At 39.5% G+C, this 19971-nt stretch overlaps 1 protein-coding gene and 1 pseudogene across 4 annotated transcripts in view; one reads left to right on the forward strand and one right to left on the reverse strand.

The window, feature by feature from the left end:
* Nucleotides 1-916: 916 nt before the first annotated feature.
* The window catches only part of LOC102404023 (X-linked inhibitor of apoptosis), a 40311-nt gene continuing 21256 nt past the window's right edge, over nucleotides 917-19971 (forward strand). The window contains exons 1-2 of one of the 4 annotated variants that reach the window (XM_006065002.4): nucleotides 917-1072; nucleotides 1328-1454. The gene's annotated coding sequence lies outside the window, so the exon portion shown is untranslated. The other 3 variants (XM_006065005.4, XM_025276733.3, XM_025276732.3) reach the window with 3 other exon arrangements.
* On the reverse strand, nucleotides 17128-18165 carry LOC102411425 (annotated as a pseudogene).

Genomic DNA, 19971 nt, shown 5'->3' on the forward strand with positions numbered 1-19971 from the left:
CCTCAGACCGGGACTTGAACCCATATGGTGGTATTTGAACACAGCCAAAACCCAAGGTACTTGGTTTCAGGACCTAATGAAACTCAGGTTCTTGATGTCTCATCACAGAAAGAATTCCGTGCGAGACACAAGTAATAGGTAAGAAGCAGATTTACTCAGATTCAGAGAGAAGCACACTCCACAGGCAGACTTTGGGCCATTGCAGATAGGGAGTGCGGCCACAAAATGTGTCTTGGTTAGTTTTTATGCACTGGGTATGTTAATGAGTGGGAAGATTATTCCAGCTATTTGGGGGAAGGGGAAGAGATTTCTAGGAATTGGGCCACAGCCCACTTCTTGGTCTCATGGAACTGTCATGGCACCTCTGGGTGTGTCATTTAGTTTGCTGATTGAGGATCAGTCTAGTTGAACTCAACACTTCTGCCATCTTAGACCCATTTGATTCTAATCAGTTTATGTTCTCTAATCAGCCTCTTTCAAAGGCTGTGCCCTGCCCCTTTCCCTCCTGTTACGCTATTGAGTGTCTTTCTTTTTCCTTTCACCTTCAGTTCTTGAACACAGGTCATATTCTACTCCCAGTTCCCTTGTTTATTAGTTGTGTGCTATTGGGGCACTTAGCATCTCTGGGCCTCAACTTCCTCTCTTAAAATTGGTTTACCATGAGAGTGCCTACCTTAGAGGATTGTCAAAATTACAACAAAGAAGTAGTCACACGCCAAGCACATTAAGTGGTCTCCAGCAAGAACTGGACATGTTCACTCTAGCTTTTCAGTCTTTTACCTCTATTACTCCTTCACTCCAGGGCTCAGCAGGTAAAAACCGTGGGAAAAAATACCTCGAGGCCAAAAGAGGAAACACTGGAGCTGGGGGCGGGGACTACGAGATGTCCACTGCGCGTGCGCGCCCTCTCTGTCAGGTTCTGGTTTCCAGGCGGTCGTGGGGGGGCGGGGGAGGGGCAGGTGGGGTAAATAGGGCTTCGTTTGTGACGGTTGCCTCCGGTAGCCTGAGGGAGTGGCCGGACCTCGGCGGAGCCGCGGGCGGGCTGGCTCAGCGCAAATCTAGGGCTGGAAGCGTAAGTTGGAAAATGGCGGAGGGGGAAGAAGGAGGGGCTTCACTGAGCGGGAGGCTGGCCTCGCGGCGGGGGCGAAGGCCCGAAGACTTTGAGGGGCTCGGCGGCGCGGCTCGGGCGGGAGACTGACGGGCTGCGCCGCGTGCCTTGTCTCTTTGAGGCCTTGGCTTGGAGGCACTGTGGATTCCCCGACCCGTGGTTGCTCCGGGCGGTGGGCGGGCGAGTGAGGGAAAGGAAGGGACTTCCGTTTCCTTCTAGGCTGGGGCCTGGCCTCCGAGAGGAGTTGGCACTTCCAGATTGGGGCTTGGGCCGCCCCTCCTCCAGGACCCTCCCCTCAGCACCGCGCGGGGCGCCTCGGGCGATCTAGGCCGGCTCTCCTGGCGCGGTGGGTACTGCCCGGACGGGCTTCCGCCTCCCTCCCCTTTCCTTCTCTCCCCTCCCCTCTCCTTCTCTCTTCCCTTCTCTTCTCCCCTCCTTCTCCTTGGGCCCCGCGCTGCGAGGGAGGGCAGGAGGGCAGCCCCTGCCTGGCGCTAGTGGCCCGCCCGGGGTTCGTGCCCAGGTTCCGGGACTGGCGAAGAAAGGCGTGGGTGGCTTCAGGCCGCCTGCGTGCCTCCTCAAACCCCGTGACCCCTAAGGTAAATCGAGTCAAAGAACTTTCTTAAAAAAATGATCAAAGGGGACCCCCCCCCGCCCCCCTCCATCTGATGCCTGTGCCAGGTATGGAGCTGGGTGGAGTGTGTCTGGTAAGAGCATGTGAACAGAAAGAATAGAAGCCAAAGACCTTCCGGAAGAGGAAATTAGCTAGTAATTCTTTCCAACCTTTGTCACCTCCCCAGCATATTCTGTGAGTAAAACGAAATTCAGTCTAACTTTCAGTTTCATTATTTTAACTCCATAATACACTTAATTGTTTTCTCATCGGGAGGAGGGAGAGTGGTTATTGCTGACACTAAGCAACAGCCCTCTCCACCTCCAAAAAAAGAAAAACGTCAATCAAAGCTTTGTAAAAAAAACCTTATCAGTTTTAATAATCTACTACTTTGTTTTCAGATATAATTGCATCACTACTTATGTCACAAATGTGCTACCATGATAGTTAATGGCAGAGAAATTTACTCTTGTAAGGTCGGAGGTTTCTATAGTGTTTCTTTTCTCTCTTTTTTTACTTAACATTTGTTATATCCAGTTCAAGAGAATACTGTGACAGCCATCTTAGAATTATCACACTTTAGAACTGGAAGGGGTCTTAGTCCACCCATGATATTTACAAAAGCAGAAACTAAGGCATAGGAAGATTTCATGGATTGCCTAATGCTAGTTGATTCCTTGCTGTTGCTCTTTCTGTGCAACTGCACCACTTAGCCTCCAATCAAGACAATGAAGATGTATTCAGTGAACATTTCTGAAGCATATACCACTTTGTGCCATACAACTGTGCTACCTACTTAAAGTGTATTTAACATGTTTATGAAGCCAGTGCTTGTGGTATTTTTCTTCATCATTGAAGAAGTTAAAAAGATTTATACATACACACACATCTAGATGTATGTGCTCAGAAAAGTTCTTGAAAGATGTACAAAGAAAATATTAACAGTGGTTACTTCTGGAGGTTGGAGGGAGGCTTTTTATTTTGCACCTCACGTGTGACCTAAGGTACTGTTTGAAATTCTCACCGTGAACAAGTATTGATTTTAAAGCTAAAAACAAGTTGTAAAGTTTGCACCCATGTATGTATATCAGTATAAACAAGTATCAATGGTATGTGTATATATATTTATATACCCATATGTATTTATGTATCAGTGATTTGTAAAATCCAGAGAGGTTCATGTTAGCCCAACTGGCAAAGCAGGCCTGATTATCTGATGCTCATATTTCATCTTTGGTTTTCTCCTATTGCTCCTAATGTAAGAAGGTAACGATATTGTATTTTATTAGTCTATGTAGTTTTGGAAAATGTGCTAAGCTTTTAATTATTGAATAATTAACAAATTATAACATTCAGGATATCAAATTTGACACAAAAAAATTCTGAACGTAGAAATCTTTGTAAAAATCATATAGAAAAATTAAGACAGTAAAGGTCCCTGGTGATTAGTAGTTCAGCTCTTTTGTTTTTATTACCAGGTTAAGACACAAGAAAAAAAAGTGAATTGCCCAAGGTCATATATCTAATTATTAACAGAGCTTGGACTAGAGTCTAGGTCCTAGTCCAGTGCACCTTGTACTACACCTGTAATTTTACTGCTTTCTAGTGCATTCGATGACTCCAACGAGGTGGGGGAGAAGGGAACACTGACTAAAAGTCAGGTCATTTCACTAGATAAGAATTACTGTAATTAATGACTCAGTTAACTTGTATAGAGCTTGAAATATTTAACTAACATAAATGTTCCCCTTGTATTTGGTTGTAAACATTAACTTGTATTGTGCTTGAAATATTTTACTAACATAAATGTTCCCTTGTATTTGGTTATAAACATTAACTCATTTAGTAAATCGTTTGTTTATATTATAAATGCTTAGAGACTCCAAGTGTGAAATAATGATATTTTCCTGTTTTTGTTTGGTCCCATATTTAAATCTGGTAGCTGGTACTAACAGATTTTAAAAAAAACCGCTGATTTATTAAAAAAAAAAAACAACTTACTGAGCACCTACAATATATGCCAGGTATTGTACTATGTGGTAGAATCCCAAAGATGAATATGGCAAAATAGATGCCCTTGTTCTCTTGAGGTTGGGAGATTATCATGAGCTGTCATGTCTCAAACTTTGTGGTCTAATCTGGTAATAGTATTACAGAATGTAATCTGTAGCACTGTTTAAGGTCATTGTGTGAGTAGATTTGAGGAGGTTAAAAACAGTAGTGGAACAAATATTATTTTCACATCTTAGAGGTCATGTGGTACAGTGGAAAGAGCCTTAGATTGAAAGCCTAAATTCCTGTGTTGACTTTGTTTCTGATTAGCTGAGGGATTGTGAGCGAATCATTCAACCTCGTTGCCTCCATGTTTCTTTTTCATAAATTTTAAAGTATATTTGTTCCACTTACTTCAAAGCATGAAAAGAGCATTTGGAATATTATATAAGAGAAATGTATCTGCCATAAGAACTTGAGGCCAAACTTAAGTTATATGTTAATCTACTCTGCATATACTTAGTAGGTTGTCCTTTGTATGATAAAAGCATATTTATGTCCATTTTGTAGAATTTGGCATGGACTTTTATTTTTAATTATGATATAGTTGTAGCTGTGCTATTTGATACATTTGGGGATTTTATTTGGTATAATTGGTACCCAGTCTTTGTTATGGATACATGTGATTCACTGTCATTCTGATCTGCTTCTATAATACATGAATATTTTCAAGAATATGGGTTGTGGTAAAAAGCGAGGTTTACCTGCATTGTCTGGGAATAGCTTGAACTCAGATGGTCAGACAGAGGTTGAACTGAGTGAGTTAAAGCTAATGTCCTAAACTGCGCAAAGCTGGTGCCACTGTGTATTCTCTGGTATATCTGTAAATACTTATATATGGTTTGAACTTTTATGCTTATTCCTGTAATGATTTTGTTGACCTCATAACACAGACTTCTCAGCATATATTGCTATGTGATGTGCTTTTTGTGGCTCCACCTAATTTTTCAAGACTTGAAAGGGCACAGAGCCTAACATTTTTTACCTTACTGGACTACCCTTTCTACAAATAATTCCAATAGTAATTTCCTTATACCTTTTGTTATTGTTTAGTTGCTCAGTCATGTCTGACTCTTTGCAACCTGATGGACTGTAGCCCGCCAGGCTTCTCTGTCCATAAAAGTCTCCAGATAAGAATACTGGAGTCGGTAGCCATCCATTCCCTTCTTCAGGGGATCTTGCTGACCCAGTGATTGAACCCACATCTCCTGCATTGGCAGATGGATTCTTTACCATTGAGCCACCAGGGAAGCATCCTTATACCTAGATTGGTCATAATCACTGGGTTTGCAGTTTTTCCCTGGTGGCTCAGATGGTAAAGCATCTGCATACAATGCGGGAGACCGGGGTTCAGTCCCTGGGTCGGGAAGATCCCCTGGAGAAGGAAATGGCAACCCACTCCAGAATTCTTACCTGGAGAATCCCATGGACATAGGAGCCTGGTAGGCTACAGTCTATGGGGTTGCAAAGAGTCGGACATGACTGAGTGACTTCACTTTCACTTTCACTGGCCACATGATCTTTGATGAGTAACAACCAGTCAGAAAATCACTGTTTCCCAATATTTCAAATGGATGTAGGATGTGTAGGTTAAATTAGCTACCACACATGAAAAAATTGTAGATTATAAAGCACATTACATATTGTAGTTATTATCGGAGGTAACATGGTAAAAGAGGATGGGTTGTGGAATCACACAGGTTCCTGGTTAAATTCTGACCTTTGAAACAAATAGGATTAGAAACTTAGTTTCAATTCAGCATGTTTTAGTAGGTTAGAGAAAATGCATATAGTTAAAATGATGAGGTAGAGGGAAATGAAAATTGGTCTACAGTGTTTAAAACACATGGAGCATTCATTAAATGTGTTGTACTGTTTTAATGTGGCTTGTAGTCACTGTAGCAACGTTTCCTTCATTTTGTGTCATTTTTTAACTCAATCCCAATGGAAGACAAACCTACTAAATGTTTGCTTAGAGACAACAGAGTGGCTTTTAGAAAGAGTACAATATTTTTGCTGGGGAAAAAGAAAAGATGTTGCCCTTTATCAAGAACTTATTTCTGCACTTGCTTGTGATCCCAACATGGTCATGGACGAGAATACTTAATCCTGAGAAAGATTTAGGGTAGTTACTACCCATTCACCAAGTCATTTATCAAAAAAACCCTCAGAATGGCATTTGTGGAACCATCTGATTTTTTCCAGTACCATGGCACCCCACTGCAGTACTCGTGCCTGGAAAATCCCATGGATGGAGGAGCCTGGTGTGCTGCAGTCCATGGGGTTGCTAGGAGTCGGACACGACTGAGTGACTTCACTTTCACTTTTCACTCATGCATTGGAGAAGGAGATGGCAACCCACTCCAGTGTTTTTGCCTGGAGAATCCCAGGGACAGTGGAGCCTGGTGGGCTGCCGTCTATGGGGTTGCAGAGTCGGACACAACTGAAGCAACTTAGCAGTATCATCCTGATCACTCTATCAGCATAAGTTATCTGCTGCTGCTACTAAGTCGCTTCAGTCGTGTCCAACTCCTAGCGACCCCATAGACGGCAGCCCACCAGGCTCCCCCGTCCCTGGGATTCTCCAGGGAAGAACACTGGAGTGGGTTGCCATTTCCTTCTCCAATGCATCAAAGTGAAAAGTGAAAGGGAAGTCTGAGCGAGTATCAAATAGAATAAGTTCTGGTTTCTGTGGCCTTCATCAAATCATTTAATTTCCTTATGCTTTAATTTCTTTATCTGAAAATGAAAAAGTGATTTCTATTATCCTGCTTAGCACAAATATAAGTAAATTATGTTGAATAAGTTTTGCCTTTGAATGTCAAATATAATGATTTTACTTTTCCGTGTTCTTGATTCTGAGCTGCCCTTTTGTAAAAATTATTTCAGGGAAATTTTTGGCTGAAGATCAGGGGAGACTGCTTTCTTACCAGTGCCCAAAATTATTTTCTTAAGGTATTAAGTGAACAAGTTTAGAACTCCAGCAGTAGATATCACTCAGACATTTTTCAGTGAAATCTTTTCTTTTCAACTCAAGTTAACAATAAGCAATCAGGTATTATTATTACTAATGTTTCTCAGCCTTCTCTGCTAGTGATTTACTGCTACCCAGGCAGTGGACCAAAAGACATGTCTTCATAGCCAACCACTTGTACATAACCTGGTTACTGCTTTTATCTCTGGGAGTTGACCTGTATCCTCTTTTTTTTGGGGGGGGGGGGCCTTGCCACAGCATGCAGGATCTTAGTTCCCCAACCGGGGTCAAACTTTGCCGTCTCCCGTGGGAGCCTGGACTCTTTAACCACTGGACCACCAGGGAAGGACCCTTTTTTTTAACTTGATAATTGACAATAATATTACAAAGTAGCAAGTTGACAAATTCTCAGAATAGGCAAAAAGATAAGGACCTAAGAACACATTCTTCCCTCTCCTTGTTATAAGTTATAAAAATTATTTTCTGTGAAAAAAGAGCCAAAACCTTGCAATAGCAGGCCCCACTAATGATAGCTTGCTGCTACTGCTGCTGCTATGTCGCTTCAGTCGTGTCCGACTCTGTGCAACCCCATAGACGGCAGCCCACCAGGCTCCCCCGTCCCTGGGATTCTCCAGGCAAGAACACTGGAGTGGGTTGCCATTTCCTTCTCCAATGCATGAAAGGGAAAAGTGAAAGTGAAGTCACTCAGTCGTGTCTGACTCCTAGCGACCCCATGGACTGCAGCGCACCAGGCTCCTCCATCCATGGGATTTTCCAGGCAAGAGTACTGGAGTGGGGTGCCATTGCCTTCTCCCAATGATAGCTTACCATGCCATTTTATTCACAGATGAAGGAAACATTGTCATATGGCAGATAGCCAAATAACACCCCCAGCCTGCTGGGCACAATTGTATAAAGGACCTTGACAAGAGTCCAACTGCTTTTTTCTTTTAATTAGAATCTATTTGCTGGATAAAATTTAGAAAATTAAGAAAACCATAAAGAAGAAAATTAAAGTCAGTAATCCCAGTACCCAGAGATAACCACAGTAGAGTTTTAATATGTAATTTAGCCTAAATCTTTGTATATCTCTCAGTCGTGTCCAACTCTTTGCGACCCCATGGACTGTAGCCTGCCAGTCTCCTCTGTCCATGGAATTCTCCAGACCAGAATACTGGAGTGGATAGCCATTCCCTTCTCCAGGGTATCTTCCCAACCCAGGGATCGAACCTAGGTCTCCGGCATTGCAGGCGAATTCTTCACTAACTGAGCCACCAGGGAAGCCCCTTATATATTGGTATTTTTTATAATTGGGGTTATATTAGACAATATTGTTTTATAACAAGCTTTTTTCACTTAATACAACATCATGAACACATATTTGTGTCCTTTAATAGTGTCAGGCAAGTGTATGCTTCTCGGTTCTTGTCTCTTCACAATGATTTGGAGCGACAGACATTAAAGCCCTCAGCGCGTCACAGCTCTTGGGTCTTGAACAAACCGTGTCATAGCTCTTAGACAAATAAGTGTTACAGCTCTGTTTTATTTAGAAGATAGCAGGAGAATCCATCCTCGAAGATGAGAGTGGAGGAGCACACGTGTGGGGGTGGGGGAGAGAGAGAGAGAAAGAGCATTCGCACGCGGGGGAGAGAGAGAAAGAGTGTAAGCAGGGCAGGGGGATGGCAGCGGGGGAGCTCGAGAGAGCACCTGGCTCCTTCTTTTATGTGTCTTCTTCCCCCTGGGCCTGCACTATGCAAATTGGCAGGAGTGCTGTTCTACCTGAAGTCCTCACTTGGGTCCTCCTCAGACCTTTCTTTGACCTTCCTTTGTTCTATTTTCACGGGCTTTTCCCTTCCTTGTCTTTTAGCCGCTGCCATTTTGGACTCCTTTTCCCTATTCTAACGACCTAACATTAGTATTCTACAACCTAAGTTTTTAAAGGTTGCCTAGTATCTACATTAACAAAGTGTTGTCCTCTTTTGTTGGAAATGAGTTTTTTTTTTTAAATAAATATTGCTGTACTGAACATCCTCATATACATATTTTTAAAAAACATCCTTGATCATTTCCTTAGTGTTAATGCTTTAGTACTAGAATGGCTGGTTCAGAAAGTAACCATGTATTTAAAGCTTTTAGAATGTATTGTCAGATTGCTCTCTAGAAAAGGTGTACCAGTTTTTAGTTCCACCAACAAGAATGACTGTTGTCCTTTATCTTCTCATCCGCTGGATTTTTATTGTTAGTGGTGGCAATCTCTGCCAGAATGTACAAAAATGGTATCTTTTGAAATGTTTATTTCTTTGATCACTCATGATATTTAACATTTTTGCATGTTTGTTGGCCATTAGTATTTGCTACTTGTAACTTTGTTTTCTGCTGAGATGTTCTTTTTTTTTTCCATAGATTAATATGAGCTTTCAAGCTTTAAGACTATTCCTAGTCGAAAACAAGATAGATAAAAAATAAGTGGTGATAGGACACACTGCTGTGTGAGATCACTTTAATATTGATGTTAAAAACAAACAGGAACTTTCCTGGTGGCCCAGTAGTTAAGACTCCACAATCCCAGTGCAGGGGGGCAGGCGTTCAATCCCAGGTCAGGAACCTAAGATCCTGCATGTCACACAGTATTGCCCACATTTTAAAAAATGCAAATGAACAGTAGGACATTAAGTCCAACATATTTTATAATAGTAAAAAAATTGTTAGCTTTAGAAAAGCCTGGAAGTGAAGGTGCATAACTGTGTGTGTGTATATTAACATTTTTGTTTTTTAAAATGCTGTAACACATCTCTGGAGGAATGTGGGAGAAACTGGTAAGAGTGATTGCTTCTAGGAAGGGAACTGGAGGTTTAAGGTACAGGGGTGGAATGGATGCAACTTTTGTACCTCTCGAATTTGATCATGTGTGTATTTTCTCTTTTTAAAAATATACATTTAAAATTCATGTTCAGCAATATGAAATTGAGGTTATGATAGATTCATATAGTCAGATACTAGTCATCCAGTTAAAATAATGCTCTAATCTATATAAAAATCGATGTGGAGAGATGCTTATGATATATTTTTAAGTAGAAAAAAGCAAATTATAAAAATGCCATATAAGTCCTCATTAGAAATATTTATAATGTGCATGTATACATGTACACAGAAAAGGGTCTTAAAGGATAAACGTATTAAAGTATTCACAGTCTGAATAATAGGCTTCTTTTTTCTCCTCTTTTAAAAAGGAAAACCCTTATTTGTATTAAATATTGGGTTGGTATCCATCATGAGATTTTGTCTTTCTGCCTATTCTGATTTTAGCATAGATTTTTTTATCTATTAATAGACTCTGAATAAGCATAAACAGTATTAATCTATGCTGTGGATCTACAGTTTGGGCTATAGATGGTTTGTTTTTGAATCAAAGACTTGATTAACAAGCACTATAAATTGTCTTAAGTACTGAACAGTTTTCAGCAAAATGGAAGAGGGGATACTAGTGATTTTGAACCTTCTTATGATCTTAAGTGAATTCTTGAGCCCCAAATCTGTGTATTCTTCATTCAAAAAAAAAAAAAACCTTCTTTGAGGGAGCACAGTCTCATGATTTATTGAAGAAAAGATGACGGAATACCTTACTGTGGGTCCATTCTGAGAGAACTATACCTGCGGAGTTAATTATTATAAACAGTTTGGCAAAGATTGGAGGTCTGGGCTCAAATTTAAGTATTACTATGACTTTCTAAATTAAGTGTAGAACATGTAATTGATACTCCCTTTGTTGATTCTCAGCATGGCCTTTCAGGTATTTACAGAAGTAGGCTTCATGATCAAGCATATATTGTAGTCAACAGTATTAATAAGTTGATGTTATTGACTGAGCTTATGGGCTAAGTGCTCCTTAATGCCATTCAGTTATTTGAGTGGCTCAAATGGCAACCCACTCCAGCGTTCTTGCCTGGAGAATCCCAGGGATGGAGGAGCCTGGTGGGCTACCATCTATGGGGTCGCACAGAGTTGGACACGACTGAAGCGACTTAGCAGCAGTGCTTAATTTTAGGGAGAGAACTTTTGATTTTATTGAATGTAATTAACCTCAAAAATGTTCTGTTGACCATTTAACTTAAATGAAAATATGCTTCATGGTTTGAAGAACCTAGTAGTATAAATTAACAATTTGACTAAAAGTTGAATTTTTGTGTCAATGTATCATAGTATAAAAACTGAATTTTAAAAATCTGTTTTTTAAAAATATACCCCTTTTGTTGAAGGCAAGTAGATTTTTAAAATTCAGCTTTTTAATACTATGTTATATTTATGTAGATACCTTTTTTAAGATACTACAATTTTGTAAATCAAAATGCTGTTTCTAAACAGGGAACTAACTAATACTTTAAGATCATTGTAAGAGGGATTGACCTCCATTGGGTCAGGGAGAATGTTGCTAGTTTGATGAGATCTCTATGCTGGATCTTCTATAGGGCCAAGAAACAACTGATGAAAAAATCTTAAAATATTTCTACACATAATGAGCAAAGAGAGAATCTTAAGATAAATTTTAAATTATGATGGTGTTTTGGGTTAGCACACATAAGATTTTTATTATATTACTATGAAAAATTTTATGAATCATATTTTTGAAATGTGATTTGAGTTTTACTGTTTACATAATATGCATATATTTCCTATTTTGGTCACATTTTCTGGTCACAGTGGCATATTAACAATTTTTACTACTCACAGTGATTTCAAGAGTCCATTGGAGGTGGTGGGTAGAATGTGGAATAGTGCCAGCTGTGACCAAATAGAGGTGGTTCAACATTCATTCTTTTGCCCAACGTTGATTAAGCACTACTGTGTCACTCATTGCTTTAGGAATTGGGAATACAAATGTGATAGGGCAGAGCCCTTGCCATAAAGGACCTTCATTCTAACAATATAGGTACACCTATAAACATACACACATGCAGTCATTATTCAGTCTTGTTCTAGTACAACTTGGGTCTTCAGATTATTTAGAAGATATATACTGAGGGCACAAAGAGTAGTCATTCTATACTAGGGTTTTGAGTGGATGAATCAGCGAAGATGTCATAGATGAAATTCTAAAAACATATGTCTTCTGAGTTTTAAACAGGTGTGTGTGTGTGTGTGCTCAGTTGTGTCTGTGCAATCCTATGGACTGTAGTCCACCAGGCTCCTCTATCCATGGAGTTCTCCAGGCAAGAATACTAGAATGGGTTGCCATGCCCTTCTCCAGGAGATCTCCCCAATGCAGGGATCAAACCCACATCTTTATGTGTCTCCTGCATTGGCAGGCAGGTTCTTTACCACTGTGCCACCTGGGAAACCCTTAAACAGATGCCCTTATTTAATTACATAATGTGTTTCAGTTGGCATGGTAGTACTGCAATGGGAGCTAATAGGGTTATATTGCTTGCTTACATTTTGTCATATTTATAACATTGTTTTAGTTTCTTTGGGCTGCCATAATAAAGTACCACAAACTGAGTGACGTAAAACAGTAGAAATTTAGGGACTTTCCTGGTGGCCAGTGGTTAAGACTCCAAGCTTCCACTGTAGGGGGAGCTAAGTCCTTGGTTGAGGAACTAAGATCCAACATACTGTGCGACCAGAAAGAAAGAAGGAAATTTATTGTTGCACGTTCTGGTAACTAGAAGTCTGAAATCAATGTGTTGGCAGAGCCATGCTATCCCTGGAGCTCTGGGGAGAACCTGTTCCATGCCTTTCTCTTAGCTTCTGGTATTGCTATTGATCCTCGATGTTTTCCTTGGCTTGTCAGTACATTAAGACTCCAGTCTCTGCCTCTGTCTTCACATGGCCATCTTCCTTGTGTTTCTTCTGCGTTTTTGACAAGAATATCAGTCATGTTGGATGACGGCACCCTAATAACCTCATCTTAACTTGATTGTATCTGCATGGACCCTATATCCAAATAAGGTCATATTCCTAACCAGTGGCTTAGGGCTTCAAAATATCTTTGAGGGGGCACAATTCAACCCATAATAATCACTTAATTCCTTTTTACTGTGCCACATCAATATAGTTACTTAAGAAAGAGGGTGGGAAGATTTGGGAGAATGGCATTGAAACATGTAAAATATCATGTATGAAATGAGTTGCCAGTCCAGGTTCGATGCACGATACTGGATGCTTGGGGCTGGTGCACTGGGACGACCCAGAGGGATGGAATGGGGAGGGAGGAGGGAGGAGGGTTCAGGATGGGGAACACATGTAAACCTGTGGCGGATTCATTTTGATATTTGGCAAATCTAATACAGTTATGTAAAGTTTAAAAATAAAATAAAATTAAAAAAAAAAAAAAAAGGAAATGCTTTTTTATGATGAGGTTAACAAGGCCCTTGGTTGCAGGGATAATGCTAAGTATTTTTAGTTCATTAAATGAGCCTGTAGTGACTGAATGAATTTCTCCCAGAGACCAGAAGGGTAAAACACAGGCAGGTTGTAGAGATCTCTGAGCTCAATAAAAAAAGATGAAAGGTTTTGCTGCTTATTTGTTAAGAACAGCAAACAAACAGTGATTTGTTATTCAGGTGCTCCTTGACTTTAAAAGATTTAATAGGTATTTGTAATAGTTAATTTTCAGTCATCAGAGATAGTTCCCTAGTATATCATCTTAAATAATTAAATTTATGTAAATCTTCAAAACTGCTTTCTTCATTGTCTTGTACACATATGAAACTGCTTCTTAATTTTTTTCTAAGATGCTGTGGTAACTGAAACTCATGATATTATGGAATAGATTTTTTAAATTACTTTTGCCATAATAATTGCCTACCAAGTAGAATTCAGTTTAAGAAATTACTGTTAATCTTCATTTCAAGTAAGACAGATTTTTATTAGAAAGCTTAATACTGAAATACATTTTGGAGTAGTGTTCTAGTATTTAAAATCACAAAAGTATTTCCCTGTGTGGGATTTTTTTTCAATTAATCAAAAATTTATTTCATTTTTTTTTTTTTTTTTTACCATTTAGAGAAACTATCTTTCAGAAGGGAATCATTTGATCCTTCATTGTTTTAATAGCACACAACTGTCATAAATACGTTCATACTAGCCTTATTTTAAGATGAATTATTAAACAGCTTTGGGGGGAATTATTCATAGACCACAGGGAACTTCATAATATTCTTAATTTCTATGTGCATGCATTATTACAGTGCTTACGCACACTGTCCAATGATATACCAAAGAAATCAGGCAAAGAATGAAAACTGGCAGCCTCACCCTTACTTGTCATAAGTGGATGTGTGGGAAATAAATTGCCCAATGAAAATAATATAGGTAAACTTTACTTGTCAGTGGTAAATACCACAGCTTTCTCTTAAAGTGTAGGCAATGTTCCTAGAATAATCCCACTGAAGAAAATCCAAAATCTTTACATAAAAAAGTGCACAAGTTTGTCCTATGTGTAAAAGTCTTTAAGTGCATTTTATATCCAAAACAATTTGCACTACTTGAGTACAGATCTTCGTCAACTTATAATGAGGTTGCATCCCAAGAAAACCATCCTAAGTTGAAAGTATCATAAGCCGAAGATGCATTTTATACACCTAACTTACCAAATATCATAGCTTAGCCTGTCCTACCTTAAATGTGCTCAGAACACTTACATTAGCCTACAGTTGGGGAAAATCATCTAACACAAAGCCTGTTTTATAATAAAGTGTGGAATATCTCATGTAATTTATTAAATACTGTACTGAAAATGAAAAATGGAATGTTTGTATGGGTAGAGTTATGAGTCTATGAGTTGATCTTCGTGATTGCCTGAACTGACTGGGAGCTGCAACTTGCCCTGCTGCCCAGTATCACTAGAGAGTATCAGACTGCACTAGCACAGGAAAAGATCTGAATGTGTATCACTTGCACGCCATTGTAAAGTGGAAGAATCATGTCAAACCATTGTAAATGGGAACCGTCTGTACCTTAAAAAAGTTCAGAAGCCTACCAACATATATATAGTAGCACACACCCAAAACAAAAGGAATGCTTTCCAGTGAGATTGGGAATGAGGATAAGAATTAAAGGAGAGCATCTCCTGTATTACCAGAGTCAATAAAATTAGCTGATTATATAATCTATAGGATAGACAAACATCAATGTGAAAAACTCACAGAATTTCATAATTCAGGAACATAGCTTCAGTGCTTCATAATGTAGAAAGAAGCTCCTAAGAATAGCCAATTGGTTTGATTTCTTAGAAGTTAGAAAAACTGCATTTCAGAAAATGATTTGTAACAATTAACAGCAAACTAACACAATAGTGCAAAGCAATTATCCTCTAATTAAAAATATAATAACATTAGCACAAGAACAACATTAAGAAAGAAAAATACTGGGGGAATTCCACAGTGGTGCCGTGGTTAGGACTCTGCGCTCTCACTGCCCAGGGCCCAGATTCAATCCCTGGTCAGGGAACTATGATTACCCAAGCCTGGGGAATGGCCATGCCTCCTCCCCCCCAAATACTGGGTACACAAGAACTGAGGTCCTCCGAGTACCAAAAATATCTAAAGAGAATCAGACTTCACATTAGAATTTAAACAATGTAGTTAAAGGAAAAACTAACTGGAATCTTTGTAATAGGTTAAATATTTAACTCTTTAAAACAGAAATAATCCTCTCACATAGTTCTAAAAATGTACTGTAGCATCTAGTTTTCCATATCAAAAGCACATAATTTCATTAGCAGAGCTCCCTTTGTTTTAGACTTAAAATCACCTCTGATCCACAAAAGTTTGTACTAACAGTTACCAAACTAATTAACATTTAAACAGCTTTATTGAGATACAATTCACATACTATAATACTAATTTTGAAGTGTACAGTTCAGTGATTTTAATGATCAGAGTTGTACAACCACCATTACAGTCTCAGTTCAGTCAGTCAGTTCAGTTGCTCAGTGCAACCCCATGGACTGCAGCACACCAGGCCTCCCTGTCCATCAACAACTCCCGGAGCTTACTTAAACTCATGGCCATTGAGTCGGTGATGCCATCCAACCATCTCATCCTCTGTTGTCCCCTTCTTCTGCCTTCAATCTTTCCCAGCATCAGGGTCGTTTCCAATGAGTCAGTTCTTTGCATCAGGTGGCCAAAGTATTGGAGCTTCAGCATCAGTCGTTCCAATGAATATTCAAGACTGATTTCCTTAGTATTGACTGGTTGGATCTCCTTGCAGTCCAAGAGACTCAAAAGTCTTCTCCAACACCACAGTTCAGAAGCATCAATTCTTCGGCACTCAGCTTTCTTTACAGTCCAACTCTCACATCCATACATGACTACTGGAAAAACCATAGCTTTGATGAGACGGACCTTTGTTAGCAAAGTAATGTCCCTGCTTTTTAATATGCTGTCTAGATGAGTCATAACTTTTATTCAAAGGAGCAAGGGTCTTAGTTTCATGGCTGCAGTCACCAACTGCAGTGATTTTGGAGCCCCCCCAAAAAATTAATTTTGAATATTTTAATTACTCCACAAAGAAACCCAGTAACCATTTGCATATTTCCGATTCTCCTCCTCACCCAGCTGTAAGCAACCACTAATCTACTTTCTCGTTCTATTTACTTTAAGAAATTTTAAACCTACAACATTATTTTTCTCATGCCTTTTCCAGGTCATTGGCTCAGAGGTCTAAATGTTCTTAAATTAGCCAAATATACAAGTCCTCAGACATCCTCACTCAGAAAACATTCAGCATTCAAAAGATGGTTTCATGATGTTGCATCTTATGAGTTTTTGATCTGGAACATGTGTTTCAAATTCTGTTTGCACCACTTTCTAGGAGTGCTAAACTCATTTAATTAGAAGGAATAAAACCATTCTGTCCAAACTCAAAACTGAGTTTGTTCTATATGGGTTAAGCATTTCCAGGCTTTCAATAATAAGAACAGCTTTAGGACTCTAGGATGGTACACCACTATCTTCAGTAATAATGTCTTTATCCTTTGGCTCAGTGTTTTGGTTCAATCTGCTGTGGATAGCCAAGAAAGCTATTACCAGTAGATTGGCCAGAGCTGCCAGAAGTCCTACTGTTCCTAAAGTTGTTCTCCTGTTCACTTGTCTTGCTGTTATGGTGAAGTTGTGACTGTTTGCAGTCATCCTGTTATTTGATCAAAACTCTTCCCTGGGGAATTCCCTTGCAGTCCAGTGGTTAGCACTCCATGCTGCCACTGCAGGGGGCACTGGTTTGATCCCTGGTCAGGGAACTAAGGACCCGTGTACCACACAGCCAAAAAGAAAAACAAAATTGAATCATTGTCCTGTACATCTGAAACTAACATGACATTGTAAATCAACTATACTTCAATAAAATGTAAAAAAAGTAAAGCTCTTCCCTGAAACTTCTCTACCACTAACCTAAAATGTCATTAGCAGCTGATAGTCCTGTGCTGAGCCAGACCTCCTGGAACAAGCCAGGGTGTAACGATCCATGGGACCCACTCTAAGCCATATAATGTCTCCTTTAGGCTCAAACCATCCCAGCTATAGAGCCCCAGGGAGTGGTCAGTGTTGTGTTTATAAAGATGAACTAGTCCTATGATGTGTTTCTGGGGGAATATCCACATTTGTAATGGAAGATACATCTTAAGTCTTGGTGCATACCAATGACTAGATCTGGCTTTTTTCTTTGGTTAACGGACCATCCGTTAAAACATTTTCCTTCTTCATTAGCATGTCAGTACCAAAGGCACTATTTGCTTCTTTCTGTTTTTCTGTGTAAAAATCCTAAGCAGCAGGTTGGTTGTTGAAATCGCTTTGTGATAATTATCATCTTTATATATAGATGGTAAGTCTCCCTCGTATAGGCTAATAAAATGTCATCATTAGGTATCTTAAGAATATGTTGCAGTAATCCATGAAACTCCATTAAATGTCCAAGTTTTGCTCTTTGTGTTGAAAACTGACAAAATTCGGTGTCAACCTGCTCCTCTCCAGGCTTCCTGGGCAGCTGCAGTCAGGCTGAGTGCAGGAGCTGCAGCCCAAGAGTCTGCCACTTACCAGAGGCACCTGCATAGAAGGCTTGGGTCTTGATGCTGGGCTCCACAGGGCGGCTGGGGCCGCCTGTCTCTGTGGTGCCTGGAGGCACAACTCCGTCCTCCCTCCCTCTGCTTTAGTGGGTGCAGAGCACTCCCCCCCACCCCGTGGAGGGGGATGAGGGGGCAACCAACCCATCTACCTCTTTGCTCTCAGCTACATCCCCCACAACCAGGCCTGTGGTGCCAACCAGAGAGAAGTTAGGCAAAAATATTATCAGACACATTTTGGAGAAAAAGATCACCTTAAAATATTTTACCCATATATTAAAAATTACCTCCAGGTCTTGTTCGTAAGTATATATTTTTGCACAGCTGCAGTCTGATATACATCCTACTTTATATCCTTTACCCATGTAGAATAACCTTTGTTCTGTATATTTGACAACTTTAATAATAAAAACGTGAAGGAAATAGAAACTCTTGTATTGTGTGCAGATACCAGGTAGGTAGGTTTTCTGTTTTTCTCTCCCCTCCAACTCCCCATAGTCCCACATTATTGCTAGAGTAGCAGTCAGTCTCCTCTCTTTGGCGCATGCCTATGGCTATTTTTACCCAGTTGACTAGGCTAAATATATATATGTGTGTGTGTGTGTGTATAAATATGTATACATATAATATGCATGTTTATGTATACATAGGTATGCACACATGTATATGTACGGGTGTATGTATATTTTATGTATGTACAGGTATATGTGTATTTTGTGTAGGTGTATGTATATTTTAAACACATCTCACCATGTTGAAATCTTCCATACCCCTTGTATAAACATAGACCACTGCTTGCTGATTCTTTTTATGCCAATGTTGGCTTTCAGAGTGCCATTTTTCTTAACCACTGTTCCTTCAAGGTTCCTGACTGCCTAGCCCCTTTATGTCAGAGCTTTCTTGGACATCTTTCTCTCTGTGTAAGAGAGAAAGTAAGAGTGCCTTCTTACTTTCTGCTTACCCAGTTCAAAGTCAAATTTTGCTTTCACAAAGAAGCCTTAAGTTATCTCAGCATACTTTATTGCACTCAGCCCTTTTCACATCCAAAACCTTCTCATTCATACCTCACTTTCTCTCTATTCACAATTCCTCTGCTCCACATATACTTATTTTCTAAATATCTTTCCCACCTTCATTTCACTTAAATTCAGTTTCTTAAAATCGTCTCCTTTCACTTTCTTTTGGCACTTTTTTCCAATCTCAAGTTTTCTGTCTTTTGTCAATCAGTTTTTCTCCCTTTTAACTCTTAACCTTTCTGGTAGTGGTTTTCTCTTCTACAAAAGCCCCCACTCTGATAATGTATATGCAGTGTTCAGTTGAGTGGATCTGAATAAATACCTGCTTTTCAAACAAGAGAAATCTAAACTATTAGCATGGAAATAACCTCTGGGAAGATAAGGTCTCCACTTGAAAGCTTCAAATAGAAATTCTCCTGCTGGTGTTGAATGATGGAGCTTTATCTAATAGTATCTGAAATAGGATGACTACTTGAACCACACAAAATAGTCACCATTATGAAATGAAAATAGATCATTGGTTTTACATTTCTGTCTGTTTTGACTGACCTGAGAAACAAAACTTACTACCTCAGAGAAGGTAACTTTCATATGTCTGAGATTATATTCAGCATTAATTCTTCAGGATAATTATAGACTTAGAAATGCTTAATCCTGTCTCCTGGTCCATGCCAAAGTCCCTTCCAGTGATGAGAGGAACTCAAAATCTACAAGGCAACCCAATCCATTTTATACTGATATTGATTATTGTAACTATTCATCCATCCCTGTACTGGGTTAAAATGTACTGACTGTAATACATATTAATTAATTCTAATTCTGCCCTCAAGGTAAATAGAATTTGGATCCCTTGTCTACATGACAGCCTTTTAGATCTCTCAAGGTAGTTATTCTGTCCTCTCCACTGCTCTCCCTACAATTTTCTTTTCCCTTTGAGATAAATACTTGACTCTTCCAACTGTTCCTCATAGGATACCACTTTCATCATCTTGATTGATCTCTATGGACATTGTACTTTGTTAATATCCCTTCTAAAATGTTCAGAACTAAAAATAATACTCAGTATGTAGCTGAATTGAATCTGAATGTTGCACATCTGGACATGAATGCAGACTGAAGTTGTTTCAAGTTTTTTAGCTACCATGTAATGTTGGC

The sequence above is a fragment of the Bubalus bubalis genome, chromosome X (assembly GCF_019923935.1).
Source record: "Bubalus bubalis isolate 160015118507 breed Murrah chromosome X, NDDB_SH_1, whole genome shotgun sequence".
NCBI lineage: Eukaryota > Metazoa > Chordata > Mammalia > Artiodactyla > Bovidae > Bubalus > Bubalus bubalis.